Raw genomic sequence first — 11,709 nt, forward strand, 5'->3', positions numbered from 1 at the left:
TCACTTTAAATAGGGCACCATCTAAATCCATTGAGACGACACCATATGAATTGTGGTTTGGCAAGAAACCTAAGCTGTCGTTTCTTAAAGTTTGGGGTTGCGATGCTTATGTGAAAAAGCTTCAGCCTGATAAGCTCGAACCCAAATCAGAGAAATGCGTCTTCATAGGATACCCAAAAAGAAACTGTTGGGTACCTTCTATCACATATCCGGAGGCAAGATTTTTTTTGCTAAGAATGGATCCTTTCTAGAGAAGGAGTTTCTCTCGAAAGAAGTGAGTGGGAGGAAAGTAGAACTTGATGAGGTAATTGTACCTTCTCTCAAATTGGAAAGTAGCTCATCACAGAAAACTGTTCCAATGATGCCTACACCAACTAGAGAGGAAGCTAATGATAATGATCATGAAACTTCAATCAAGTTACTACCGAACCTCATAGGTCAACCAGAGTGCGTTCCGCACCAGAGTGGTACGATAATCCTGTTCTGGAAGTCATGTTACTAGACCATGATGAACCTACGAACTATGAAGAAGCGATGATGAGCCCAGATTCCGATAAATGGCTTGAGGCCATGAAATATGAGATAGGATCCATGTATGAGAACAAAGTGTGGACTTTGGTTGACTTGCTCGATGATCAGTGAGCCATAGAGAATAAATGGATCTCCAAAAATAAGACTGACACTGATGGTAATATTACTGTCTACAAAGCTTGACTTGTTGCAAAAGGGTTTCGACAAGTTCAAGGAGTTAACTGCGATGAGACCTTCTCACCGGTAGCGATGCTTAAGTCTGTCCGAATCATGTTAGAAATTCTTGCATTTTATGATTATGAAATTTGGCAAATGGACGTCAAAACTGCATTCCTTAATGGGTTTCTTAAAGAAGAGTTGTATATGATGCAACTAGAAGGTTTTGTCGATCCTAAAGGTGCTAACAAAGTGTGCAAGCTCCAGCGATCCATTTACGGACTGGTGCAAGCATCTCGGAGTTGGAATATACACTTTGATGAGGTGATCAAAGCATATGGTTTTATACAGACTTTTGGAGAAGCCTGTATTTACAAAAAAGTGAGTGGGAGCTCTGTAGCATTTCTAATATTATATGTGGATGACATATTGTTGATTGGAAATGATATAGAATTTCTGGATAGCATAAAAGGATACTTGAATAAGAGTTTTTCAATGAAAGACCTTGGTGAAGTTGCTTATATATTGGGCATCAAGATCTATAGAGATAGATCAAGATGCTTAATTGGACTTTCACAAAGCACATACCTTGATAAAGTTTTGAAGAAGTTCAAAATGGATCAGTCAAAGAAAGGGTTCTTGCCTGTGTTACAAGGTGTGAAATTGAGTCAGACTCAATGCCCGACCACTGCAGAAGATAGAGAAAAATGAAAGTCATTCCCTATTCTTCAGCCATAGGTTCTATCATGTATGCTATGATGTGTACCAGACCTGATGTGTACCTTGCTATAAGTTTAGCAGGAAGGTACCAAAGTAATCCAGGAGTGGATCACTGGACAACGGTCAAGAACATCCTGAAGTACCTGAAAAAGACTAAGGATATGTTTCTCGTTTATGGAGGTGACAAAGAGCTCGTCGTAAATGGTTACGTTGATGCTAGCTTTGAAACTGATCCGGATGACTCTAAGTCACGAACCAGATACGTATTTGTATTGAATGGTGGAGCTGTCAGTTGGTGTAGTTCCAAGCAAAGCGTCGTGGCAGGATCTATGTGTGAAGCGGAGTACATAGCTGCTTCGAAAGCAGCGAACGAAGGAGTTTGGATGAAGGAGTTCATATCCGATCTATTGTAATACCTAGTGCATCGGGTCCAATGAAAATCTTTTATGACAATAATGGAGCAGTTGCCTTGGCGAAGGAGTCCAGATTTCATAAAAGAACCAAACACATCAAGAGACACTTCAACTCCATCCGTGTCAAGGAGGGAGACATAGAGATTTGCAAAATACATATGGATCTGAATGTGGCAGAACCATTGACTAAGCCTCTTCCACGAGCAAAACATGATCAACACCAAGACTCCATGGGTGTCAGAATCATTACAGTGTAATCTAGATTATTGACTCTAGTGCAAGTGGGAGACTAAAGGAAATAGGCCCTAGAGGCAATAATAAAGTTGTTATTTTATATTTCCTTATATCATGATAAATGTTTATTATTCATGCTAGAATTTTATTAACCGGAAACTTGATAGATGTGTGGATACATAGACAAAACACAGTGTCCCTAGTGAGCCTCTACTAGACTAGCTCGTTAATGAAAGATGGTTAAGTTTCCTAACCATAGACATGTGTTGTCATTTGATGAATGAGATCACATCATTAGGAGAATGATGTGATGAACAAGACCCATCCGTTAGCTTAGCATATTGATCATTAAGTTTTATTGCTATTGCTTTCTTCATGTCATATACATATTCCTTTGACTATGAGATTATGCAACTCCCGGATACCGGAGGAATACCTTGTGTGCTATCAAACGTCACAACATAACTAGGTGATTATAAAGATGCTCTATAGGTTGATGTTTGCTTGAACTACATCGGTATTTCCAAAAGGGAAGGGATGATGCAGCACAATAACGGTAGGTATTTCCCTCAGTGGTGAGATCAAGGTTACCGAACTAGTAGGAGAATCACGCAACACTACGTGAATGGCACCTGCACACAAATAACAAATACTCGCAACCTGATGTATTAAAGGGGTTGTCAATCCCTTTCGGGTAACGACGCCAGAAATTGGCAAAAGGACAAGATAACAATATGATAGATTGGATAAACAGATCTCGCGGGAATACAAGATAAAATAAATAAGAATAAATTTCAGCAAGGTATTTTTGTATTTTTGGTTTAATAGATCTGAAAATAAAAGCAAATAAAATAGATCGCAAAGGCAAATATAATAAAGAAGGGACCCGGGGGCCGTAGGTTTCACTAGTGGCTTCTCTCGTGAAAACTAGCAAACGGTGGGTAAACGAATTACTACTGGGAAATTGATAGAACTTCAAATAATCATGACGATATCCAACCAATGATCATTATATAGGCATCACATCCAAGATTAGTAGACCGACTCATGTCTGTATCTGCTACTATTACTCCACACATCGACCACTATCCAGCATGCATCTAGTGTATTAAGTTCATGGAGAAACGGAGTAATGCAATAAGAATGATGACATGATGTAGACAATATCTATTTATGTAGAAATAGGCCCCATCTTGTTATCCTTAATGGCAACGATACATACGTGTCAATTCCCCTTCTGTCACTGGGATCAAGCACCGTAAGATCGAACCCATCACAAAGCACCTCTTCCATTGCAAGATAAATAGATCAAGTTGGCCAAACAAAACCCAAATATTGGAGAACAAATACGAGGCTATAAGCAATCATGCATACAAGAGATCAAAGAAGACTCAAATAACTTTCATGGATAAAAAGATAGATCTGATCATAAACTCAAAGTTCATCAGATCCCAACAAACACACCGCAAAAAGAGTTACATCATATGGATCTCCAAGAGACCATTGTATTGAGAATCAAAAGAGAGAGAGAGAGAGGAAGCCATCTAGCTACTAACTACGAACCCGAAGGTCTACAAAAGACTACTAATGCATCATCGGAGAGGCACCAATGGACATGATCAACCCCTCCGTGATGGTGTCTAGATTGGATCTGGTGGTTCTGGAACTTGCGGCGACTGGAATTGATTTTCGTCGACTCCCCTAGGGTTTCTGGAATATTGGGGTATTTATAGAGCAATGAGGCGGTTCGGGAGGCCACCGAGGTGGGCACAACCTACCAGGGCGCGCCTGGGCCTCCAAGCGTGCCCTGGTGTCTTGTGCTCACCTCGGGCTCCCTCTTCGGTACTTCTTTGGCCCACTGGATGTCTTCTGGTCCAAAAAAATTGTAGGATCGAAAGTATGTCTAGAGGGGGGGTGATTAGACTACTTGACCAAATAAAAACTTAACCTTTTCCCAATTTTAGTTCTTGGTAGATTTTAGCTAATTTAGGACAAGTCAAGCAATCATCACATGATTCAAGCAAGCATGCAAAGAGTATATTGGCAGCGGAAAGTAAAGCATGCAACTTGCAAGAATGTAAAGGGAAGGGTTTGGAGAATTCAAACGCTATTGGAGACACGGATGGTTTTCCCGTGGTTCGGATAGGTGGTGCTATCCTACATCCACGTTGATGGAGACTTCAACCCACGAAGGGTAACGGTTGCGTGAGTCCACACAGGGCTCCACCCAAGGGTAACGGTTGCGCGAGTCCACACAGGGCTCCACCCACGAAGGGTCCACGAAGAAGCAACCACCCACAAAGGGTCCACGAAGAAGCAACCTTGTCTATCCCACCATGGCCATCGCCCACACAGGACTTGCCTCACTAGTGGTAGATCTTCACGAAGTAGGCGATCTCCTTGCCCTTACAAACTCCTTGGTTCAACTCCACAATCTTGTCGGAGGCTCCCAAGTGACACCTAGCCAATCTAGGAGACACCACTCTCCAAGAAGTAACAAATGGTGTGTAGGTAATGAACTCCTTGCTCTTGTGCTTCAAATGATAGTCTCCCCAACACTCAACTCTCTCTCGTAGGATTTGGATTTGGTTGAAAGAGGATTTGAGTGGAAAGCAACTTGGGAAGGCTAGAGATCAAGTTCATATGGTAGGAATGGAATGTCTTGGTCTCAACACATGAGTAGGTGGTTCTCTCTCAGAACATATGAGTTGGAATGGTGTGTGTGTTCTGATGGCTCTCTCTCGAATGAGAAGGAGGTGGAGGGGTATATATAGCCTCCACACAAAATCCAACCGTTACACAGTTTTCCAATCTCGGTGGGACCGAATCAATAAACTCGGTCGGACCGAAAAATGTAAACCTAGTGACCGTTAGAGATTTTCGGTGGGACTGACATGCAACTCGGTAGGACCGATATGGTTAGGGTTTGGGCATAACGTAATCTCGGTGAGACCGATTACACAAACTCGGTGAGACCGAATTTGGTAATTAGCTAACCAGAGAGTTGGTCAGGCAAACTCGGTGGGACCGATTTGCTCTTTCGGTGAGACCGAGTGGAACTCGGTGAGACCGAAAAGTTACAAAGGGGAAACACTGAGTTTACATTGCAATCTCGGTGGGACCGATTCGCTCTTTCGGTGGGACCGAAAAGTTACGAAAGGGAAACAGAGAGTTTGCAACCCCATCTCGGTGAGACTGAGATCCCTATCGGTAAGACCGAATTGCTAGGGTTTGGCAGTGGCTTATGACAAGTGAAACTCGGTGGCGCCGGATAGGAAGAATCGGTAGGACCGAGTTTGGCTTAGGGTTTAGGTCATATGTGGATATGGGAAAGTAGTTGAGGGTTTTGGAGCATATCACTAAGCACATGAAGCAAGAGGCTCATTAAGCAACACCTCATCCCTCCTTGATAGTATTGGCTTTTCCTAAAGACTCAATGTGATCTTGGATCACTAAAATATAAAATGAAGAGTCTTGAGCTTTTGAGCTTGAGCCAATCCTTTGTCCTTAGCATTTTGAGGGTTCCACTTTCACATCCATGCCATGCCAATCATTGAGCTTTCCTGAAATAATCATCTTGGAATAGTATTAGCTCAATGAGCTATATGTTGTTATGAATTACCAAAACCACCTAGGGATAGTTGCACTTTCAATCTCCCCCTTTTTGGTAATTGATGACAACATATAGATCAAAGCTTCGACAAATGATAATAAGCAAGAAATATATCGTCGCTTTGAGAAGTATGTGATAAGTAAGAGCTCCCCCTAAATTTGTGCATATTTAAAATTTGCTTTGGACTGCAAATGCACAAAGAGTTAGAGTCATGGGTTACTCTTCCATGTCACATACATCTTGGTGGAGCGCTCAAAATGATAAGAATGAAATACATGCACTCATCACCAAGAAAAGTGAATGATCACACAAGATAGATAGGATAATAGTATTAAGCAAGCATTAAGTGTAGCTTATGATCAAACACATGATCATCAATGTCTCACAAATAATGACGTAGTATCTCAGGCACTCAAAAGCAAACAAGTTCGAAAAACCACCAAATAAAGCAAGAGAGAAAAGAAACACACTCTCTCTCTCGAAGCCTATGATCTATACATCTTCTCCCCCTTTGGCAACAAGTTACCAAAAAGTTCCTAGAAAATGCATAGCACTAGATCGACGCTCAGGCTTGATCTTCAGGTGGTGGTGGAGTCCGGATCACTCCAAGGACGAAGGCTTCGGTAGATGCTGAAGTAGTCGCTGGAGTTGGAGCTGAAGTAGATGCTGGAGCTGGTGGAACTGAGGCTGTGGCTGGTGCTGAGGTGGTGGCTCTTGTGTCAGCAACTGGCACGGCAGATGACCTCGGGCCTCGTGGCACTCTGGCAAAGGCATGAGTGGTAGTCCTGCCTCTCCTCTCCTGCATGTCCTCCTGGAGCTGCTCCACTGTAGACTGAACTTCCGTTACTTTGACATCCAAGTCATAGAACTTCTGTTCCATGATTCTCTCTAGGCTCTGCTGATTCTGAGTGAGGGTGGCCAGACTTTGCTCAATCCTCAGCGTGGATGCAATCAAGTAACCAAGCTGCTCTTGTTTAGTCTTCAAGAAATACTCAGATGCCTCCTCTTGAGTAGGCATCTTGGCAGCTTTCTCCTTCCTCGCCTTCTCCTTCTTCGCGTATGCTTGGGCAGATGATGGCTCGTTCTCAGTCATGACAACTTGATTGTCCTCGAAATCTGGACGGATGGGCAGGTGTTCCTTATCCAATAGATATATGCCCGTGCCCATCTTGGAGTTGATGAGCTCCTGAATTTGAGGGGCATATCCGCAGCTCCTCTTCTGATCTGCTGCAGTCCTCTTGATTGTTTCCACTATGAGGCTCATCACCTTGAACTTCTGAGGCACATCAAACACATGTAGCAAGTTGATAGCATGGCCTCTGATCATCTTGTGATCTCCAGACTTGGGCTGTAAGGTGTGCCTTAGTATCTAATTGATCGTAGGCAGTCCTGACAGAAGGTAATGCACAGACCCAAATTTGAAGGTGTCAAGAGCTTCATTGGGAATTTCCTTGTACATATTGGACATGGAGTTATGGTCCATCTTCTTCTTGGCATAGATATCCAAGTCATCATCTTGCTCCTCTGGGGCATTAATGATCTGTGCCCACTCAGCAACTGTGGATTGGTACCTTGTACCCTCAGACATCCATGTGATCCTCCCATCTAGATAAAAGTGTGCCGTGGAGTAGAATTGCATGATCAGTTCCTCGTTCCACTTTGTGAGCTTCTGCCCAACAAAGTCAGCTACTCCACAAGCATTAAAGCTATCATATACTCCTGGGTAGTGTTCCTCCTTCTCCCTCATGTAGGTCCAGTCAACCCATCTCATGTCACAGACAATTGGCTTCTTATCTAGCAGCACTGTCCCATAAAAATCCTGCCGCTCCTTGGTGTGAAACATGTAGTCCACGGCAGTCCTTCTTCTTGAAGCATATGGGTCTGCTTCTCTCCACTTCCTCAGCCCTGAATCTCTCCTGAGCTTCATATCCTCAGCCACAGGATGAGCATCGTTGTGGTCTGGGATCTTGGGCTTTAGCTTTCTCAGGACATTCTCTTCCTCTTCTTCAGCAACAGTCTCAGGCACTGGGGCCTTGTTCTTCTCAGCTGCAGGAATGCTCCTTGTATTTCTCTTAGGCTTTGGCTTTGGAGCTGACTTGGCCTTGGAAGCAGCTCCCCCTGATTTTATGGCATCTCCCATTAGCTTGGGTGCCTTGGGCGCTGGTGCAGCTACCTCTTCTTCCTCTTCTTCCATGATGGAAGCTTTGCCAAGCACTCTAGCCACAGTCTTCTTCACCCTTTCCTTTCTTTTCTTGCCCTCAGCTGCAACTGGCTCTTGGGGAGTGGGCTTCTCAGTTGAGGCTCTTGCCTTTGACATGGGCTGCCTGCCTGCTGGCCTTTTGATTTTCAGACCTGGCTTAGTGCCTTGAGCTGGCTCAACTCTCTTGGAAGTGGCCTCTTCCTCTGCCACATAGTCCTCATCTTCGGAATCTGAAGTCCTCTTCTTCCTTTGTCTCGTGGAAGCCTTTGGCAAATTGCTAGGAGTGCTCCTGCTGCCTTCATCAGATGAACTGGAGGGACTAGTGCCCTCACTCATCACCACTTGCTGCTCTAACATATTTTGGCTATCACTTTGATCAGACATGCTGCAAGTTGACTGCTGACCCTGTGAATAGATTATAGATGAGATAGAAAAGATGAGCATCACAAAATGCAGAGATTTTTTTTGCAAAAGAATGATCCAAAAACTTAGTTTTAGTTTCCCACTGAAATCATCTCGGATCTACCGATTTTCAAACTCGGTGATACCGAAGCAGTTTTGGAACCTAAACTAGTGAACTCGGTAGGACCGAGTCACAGTTCGGTGGCACCGAGACCGCTAGGGTTTCACTGAGTTCAAAAATTGGTCACACCGATAAGTAACTCTCGGTCAGACCGAGTCTCACTTGTGCAATGGCAAGAGCCAAATCGGTGGGACTGAGTTTTTCAACTCGGTGGGTCCGAGATGGTTTCGGCGGAAACCTAACCCTAAAATTTTCGAATCAAACCTAATCTACGGGCATTTTGACTGGATAGGAGTGTTTCAATCGTGGCAAGAATCATGAAGAACACAATGTGCTAGGAATTGGACGGGGAATAGCACTGTGATCAAGTCCATACCCTAGTTCGGCGGAGACTTGCTACGGCGGCAACGGCGGGGCAGAATTCCCGTTGACGGTGACGGAGACCAGCGACTGGAGGCTGCTGGCGGCGAGAATACGATCCGGAGACCACGAGGGCAGAGCAGGCTATCGCGCGGGCGAAGGGGTTCGGAGAAATTTCCAAAATTTTGCCCGTGACTATATATAGCCCGACCCTGTCGGTGTGACCGAGTGGAACAACTCGGTGGCACCGAGATTCATAACTGCAAGCAGTTACCGAAACTCGGTGTGACCGAAAGGTTCAAATCGGTTGCACCGAGATCGAAAACCTAGATCAACTTAATGATCTCGGTTGGACCGAAGGTGGAGTATCGGTCAGACCGAGAATCATAAAGAGGTTTTGGAAGTTTAAGTCTATGACGAATCGGGGACTCCGAGCGCTCCTCACACAGAGTGGTTCGAATCTGACTTGATCAAATTTTGTGATGCAACATGAATAGAGTTTGAGACGAGAAAAGCATAGATAGCTAGAGGGGGTTGTTAGGCATTCTTGTCCATCCACTTGGCAAAAGACGATAAAACCAAACAATCAAAACAACAAGTGGATGTCCTCGAATGAGTAAAATATGCAACCAGCATGCTCACACAATAAGATGGCAAATGAAATATGTGGCAAGGCATGCACAACCAATTCTAGCATCTATCAAGCAATTTGCGATGACTAGGTCATCTATATATGAGTATATTGACTTAGGAGTCAAATGAGAACACTTGATCATAGGTCATACTCATCGTTTAAGCTCAAGTGGGGTTACCACTTTTACATAAAGCATTGTTTTGTTCACATATTTAGAGTTGCTTTAGCTCAAGTCTTAGAGTAAAGCTCCCCCTAGATGTGATATCCCCCCTAAGAGGGATGAACTAACCTTGGGTTTTGTCGATGATGACTTCATGTAGATGTTGAAGATGTGGATGCTCAATGTTGATGTAGATCACTTGGAGCTATCCATTTGAGTGAATTGCACTTTCAATACCTACATGGGTTAGTCCCACAAGGAACAAGCAAGGATATCCATAGACATAGAGTGATGCACACAAAAGATGATGTCCATGAAAACTTTTTAGGTTACCTCGTCCCTTTTTTACCAACAAGAGGGTTTGTGACTCCTTGAACTAGTGAAAGATGTGGAAGTTGATTGCACTTGTTCTTGCCAAAATGATAAGAGTGAAGTTTGTTGGCAGAGTCACCCTCAAGAACTCTCTAGTTCTTATTCTTTTGGATCCACATCATCTTGATGGGAATCCTTGGAGTTGTAGTCATACTTGATGAAGTGGAACTTGAAGTAGTCTTGGGAATCCACTTGACTAAGGTCTTAGGAGCTTCTTCAAATGCATCAATTTCCTCTTGAAGCTTGTCCTTGCCTTTTTGCTCGTAGTCTTGTGGTGGAAGATCATCTTGAGCTTGTGTCCCCTTGAAAGAAGCATACTTCTCTTGTTGAGGGACAAACTTTGTCTTGGGGTATTGATCTTCTTCCCACTCAACTCCATTGGCATTGAACTTTCGTTCAAAACAAACACCTTGATTCTTCCGGTGCATTCCTTGCTTGCGCACAATTTCCTCGAATTGCTTACTCCCGGCAAGGCTTTTGTACACTCCTTTCTCTATAATTCCCTTCAATAAGCTATTTTCTTGCTCAAGTGTAACTTGGCTAAGAGAATCATTAGTGGAATCAAGAGAACTACTAGAAGCAACAATATTGGATTTAACATGATCATTGTTACTGCTAGAGGAAGAATCTTTCTTGTTACTAGACTTGACTTGAGGCATGTAAGTAGATAAGAGTAAATGCTTGGCAATGTAAGAAGAACTTTTCTTGCGGAGATCATCATTGATTGCTTTTAAGAACTCATGCTCTTGCTCAAGATTGAGCTTCTCAAAGCGTAATTTCTCATGAGCTCTTAAAAGTTCTCGATGATCTTCGAAGATGGTTTCATGAGCTAACTTAAGAGTGTTTAGTTCTTTAGTTAGGGCCTCAATCTTCTCCTTATCATTGTCATTCGTTTTATCTTGATTAGCATGTTTAATTGACATTTCATCATAGTATTTATCACTAAAGTTGTCAACAAGCAAATCATCACCTAACAAGTCATCTTCATAACTATTGAAATCAACATACTCGGGGTGTGTTACCTTAGGACCTTTGGCCATGAAGCATCTCCCAATTCCTTCATTTGGTGAGTTAAATATGTCGTAGGAGTTGGTTGACACAAGTGCTAGACCGGCAGCACCTTCATCTTGAGTATCTTCGGAGCCGGAGTAATAACTTCTCTCGGAGTGGCTGTCGGAGTCGGAGCCGGATACCCATTCACCAACATGAGCTTGATGTCTTCGTCTTGTGTAGCTCCTTGATGATTTTTCCTTCCTTTCCAAATCCTTGCTTCTCCGTGAGTATCTTCGTTCATAACGATCATCTCTACTCCTTCTCTCTCTTGGTGGTGATCCTTTGCTTCTTCTTTTTGGAGAATCTTCTCTTCTCTTGTAGGGAGCCGTACACTCATTGGAATAGTGTCCGGGTCTTCCACAAATGTAGCAGTTTCGCTCTCGACTAGAAGATCTTTTGTCATTGTAGGACCTTGACTTGAAGCTTCTATCTTTGCTTCTACTCTTGTAGAACTTGTTGAAGTTCTTCACCATTAAGCTCAATTCTTCATTGAAGTCTTGTTTCTCACTTGATGATGTAGGGGCTTCACATGAGGCTTTATAGGCACCACTTGATTTGTTGTGAAGTTCCTCTTTATCCTTAAGTGACATCTCATGAGCAACAATTCTTCCAATCACCTCCGTTGGCTTGAGATCTTTGTAATTGGGCATCATTTGGATCAATGTGCACACGGTATCATATTTTCCATCCAAGGCTCTTAGAATCTTCTTGATGATGAATTTATCGGTCATCTCTTCACT

This window comes from Triticum urartu, chromosome 6, assembly GCF_003073215.2.
Source record: "Triticum urartu cultivar G1812 chromosome 6, Tu2.1, whole genome shotgun sequence".
Classification (NCBI taxonomy): Eukaryota; Viridiplantae; Streptophyta; class Magnoliopsida; order Poales; family Poaceae; genus Triticum; species Triticum urartu.